General features: G+C 38.1%; 1 pseudogene; it reads left to right on the top strand.

Moving 5' to 3' along the window:
• Window positions 1–1279: 1279 nt before the first annotated feature.
• Window positions 1280–3213, top strand: LOC125189444 (annotated as a pseudogene).
• Window positions 3214–4184: the final 971 nt, after the last annotated feature.

Here is a 4184-nt window from a genome sequence, read left to right as displayed (position 1 = left end):
AGTGACACTCGGGCGAGTGGGTTTTGTACCACATTTTACTCGACCCAAATCACCATAACTATTACAAAAAAACATTCCTTTAGTATGTTATGATGTTATAGATTTTATTGTGTGGTGTGTTTCGTGTGCTATTTATGCAACGATATATTTCAAATCCGACATGCGATTAGAAGATTCGTAGGTTTAATGAATTGATGAATATTTGTAGGAGCCAAGATGGATAGAAGCAATGCTCATTACTTCTTTAGAATTGCCAACGCATACGGTAGTGGCTGAAGGAAGCGTTGTAGAGTTGAGGATCAAGAAAACGCACACGTACCTTGGCACAAGACTGGCAAAACCAAGTCGGTGAGGGTAAATGAGATCCACAAAGGTTTTCAGAAAATCATGGTTCTTTGAGGGACGTCGAAGAGGGGCTGCAAGACCGGGAAGTGAAATTGGGTAATGCATCAGTACCATCTCGGAAGCGACAAGGACTAGAAAAAGAGAGAATGCGTGGTCTCGAAAATCTTTTATCAGCTCGAGAAGGAGAGTGACACGATCAGAAGCCTTACTTTGGTGAAGGAAGAGTCAGATGTAAAGACGGTTCTTGTGATCCCGATAATGCCGAAGACGACCACTTCTGACCCTCCTCGTCAAGATGGAACTCCGTATTTGGATTGTAACTCGGACAATTATTTCTTTCAGTCTCCACTTGAGGTTGGAAATTTTTTTATAAATTGACAATATGAAATTGGAATTAGAGCTATCATAACAATACTTGGATTTAGAAATGAATTACAATTACAAATCGTCTAGTTCCACAATTTGAAATCAATATCAAAAGCAGATCATTGGAATTGCACTTAGTTATAAGATCAGATATCTTCACACACATACCAATAGAACATACACAACAAGCACACAGAGTATGCGCATTTTTAAATGACAAACACACACACACACACACACACACACACACACACACACTATGCAGACACACATACACACGCTACACAGAATGAGTACACATACATATACACTTCACACACAACATGCACACTCATTGCACACACAAACACACACTATATTACATGTCAATCGTGAAAATCTCAATAGAATACATCCATATTGTTGATTTGTAATATTTCTACACATCGACAAAGTTGGCCACTCACTATTGCATTAATAATATATGATGATTTTACTCATTTATCCACACGTGTATATTGTTTAATTCACCATGGAACTGAGCATCTCAACGAATCATATCACACTTCCTATAGTTCCCGGTTAGAAGATGACGACTTCACCACTTGCTTGGCTGGAAAACACTGAAGCTGATGACTTCAGTAGGCTGGGCACCCTATCATGCAACGAGATAATCGTGTCTAAAGATGCATCTGGTGACATAAACTTCGTGCACAACAGAGACACCACTGAATGCAGTGGAATAGGCGAGCTTGAGAACTTAGAGCTTGATATTGTGCTAGATTTCAACGTAAGCACATCCTCTTCTTCTACTAACCTGTAACATCACGTCTTTTATCTCGCAATTCGTTGGTTTTGTATGTCCTTTCTTATCCCTCAGTTATAAGAGTTACTGTTTTCCTCCCTAGACAGCGTGTTTGATATGTTTAGCCTATTATAGTAGGACTCGAGACGTTCTATTTTTAACCTCTTGTGGCCATCTAGTACAAGCAATAAGATTTTAACTATATGCTAGAGTTGATCGCAAAGACAGAGTACGAGCGTGAGCCTAATGAGAAGAAGATTTGAGGTTTTTTGAACTTTCAATGCTATCAGCTGTGGTGACTTCTTTAGTTACTAAACTATGTATGTATAAATGTCTAACAATGTTGTTTTAATGCAGTCCTTCTGTAAGAATAATGGATTATCTGCCCCAACTTTTTCTATGTATTTGTAATAATATTGGCTTTTGTCTTGTGGAGTACAAATTGTTGGTTTGTTATGGTTGACTATGATCTTTGATAAAGACTTACTTCAGTCTCCGGCAAAAAGCTCGTTGATGGCTAAGAGAAATGACAACCGCGACACCCCAAAAACGCATATGCAAAACAAGCCAACATGGTTTTTCTTCTACTTTAATCATTGCTACTAAAAGGCAATGAAAATCTTAAACTGCTGTAGGAGATGGTGACATGGATTGAGCTTCATCTTCGGATGTGACTGTGAGTGTACATTGTAGAGTTTGATGACTTGATCTTTCAGATGTCACACAAATGGTCGGGCTTTCCTTAAGGTGTGAAATTTGATCCATTTGATGCGGAGCTGCTGCTAAATCATTTGGCTACAAAACGAGGCATGGGAAAATCAAAGCCCTACTTATTCATCGATGAGTTCATCCCAACGTTGGAAGGCGAAGGGGAATAGGTTACACTCATCTGAAACATCTTCATGGTGTGTTCAGTTAGGCCTATTACCTCATTTGATAATGTGATAAATTCAAGTCTGGGAAGAATATAATGCATTGCTCCTCGTTTCTTTAGACGCCGTCAATAACGAGAAAACAATAATGTAACTTGACTTAGAATATGGAAAACCATCCTCATTCCTTTTTGTTGAAAACATTGAGAGTATTAGATGATTCAAATGATTTTTTGTGGCTTTAGTGTGTTATAATGTCATAGATTTATGGTGTAGTGTGTTTCGTGTGCTATTCGTGCAACGATACATTTGCATTCCGACATGCGTTTAGAAAATTCATAGGTTTGTTGAATTGTTGGATGTTTGCAGAAACCAAGATGGATTGGAAACAATGCTCATTACTTCTATAGAACTACCAACGCATATGTTAGTGGTAGAAGGAAGCATCGTAGAGTTGGGGATCAAGATTGCACACATGTGCGTTGACATAATACTGGCAAAACCAAGCCAGTGGTGCAAAATGGGATCCATATAGATTTTAGGAAATTCATGCTTCTTTACGAGACGTCAAAGAGGGGATGCAAGACCGAGAAGTGCAATTGGGTGATGCATCAGTACCATCTTGGGAGTGGCATGGAAGAGAAAGATGGAGGATACATGGTCTCGAAGATCTTTCATCAACCCGAGAAGGAGAGTGACACGATTGGAAGCCTTAGTCTGCTGAAGGAAGAGTCGGATGTAAAGACAGTTCATGTGATCCTGATGACGCCGAAGACGACCACTTCTGATCCTCCTTGTTAGGACAGAACTCCGTATTCGGATTTCCACTCGGACAATTATTTGTGAATATATTTTGAATGAAAGATAATCAAAACTAGTCAGTTCTATGCCTTAAAGTCTTGCAAAATCCGTGTTTATCATAATAAAACAATACAGGTAAATCACCGTGTCCAAAAAAATGACCCGACTTAATTGGGACGGAGGAAGTACTCCCTCCGTCCCACAATAAGAATCATATTTTTGTCATTTTCGTCCGTCCTACAATAAGAGTCATATTTCACTTTTACCATAAATGGTAAGTAGACACCACATTCCACCAACTTATTCTCCTTAATTTTATTATAAAACTAATATATATGTGAGTTCCATATTCCATTAACTTATTCATCTGACTTTTTCTTTACATTCCTAAAAATTAGCATCTAAACTAAATAGAACTCCTATTATAAAACAAAGTGAATATCATTTTATATTTACTTTATTATTACTTTCATTTTATTCCACGCTACCAAAAAGGGCATTACATTTTTACGGTTACCGTAGTTTGTAAAAATGTGAATATAGATTTTCTTTTAAAAACTTTTAAAATATATTTTTCGTAGTTCGGAAAAATGGTCAATTTTAGATGACCACTCATAAGTCATAGTAATATCGATTTTTGCCTCAAGTACCAATATACAAAGGGAAATAAATCCTCATTGGCGGCTGCAAAGTAGGCTCACACATACAAAGACATGTATAGTAAAAAGAGAAATGAGTGGTGCTATTTAGTAGTAAAATATTAAATTCACCAATACAATATATTTTACGATTAGAGCACTCCCAATGGCGTCGGCGAAAACTCGGCGATTTTTCGCCGAAAATCGCCGAGTTTTCGCCGACCAATGAAAGGAATTCGGCGAAAAATCGGCGATTTTTCTCCCGATTTAACGCCATCCGGCGATTCATCGCCGAAAAATCGCCGAATCATCGCCGCCCACTGTGGGCGCGATTCGGCGATAATTCGGCGTTTTTTTTTTTTTTTTTTTTTAAACGGC

Source organism: Salvia hispanica, chromosome 5 (genome assembly GCF_023119035.1).
Source record: "Salvia hispanica cultivar TCC Black 2014 chromosome 5, UniMelb_Shisp_WGS_1.0, whole genome shotgun sequence".
Taxonomy (NCBI): Eukaryota; Viridiplantae; Streptophyta; class Magnoliopsida; order Lamiales; family Lamiaceae; genus Salvia; species Salvia hispanica.
The sequence above is the reverse complement of the archived record's forward strand: the minus strand, read 5'-3'. Positions and strand labels throughout refer to the sequence as shown.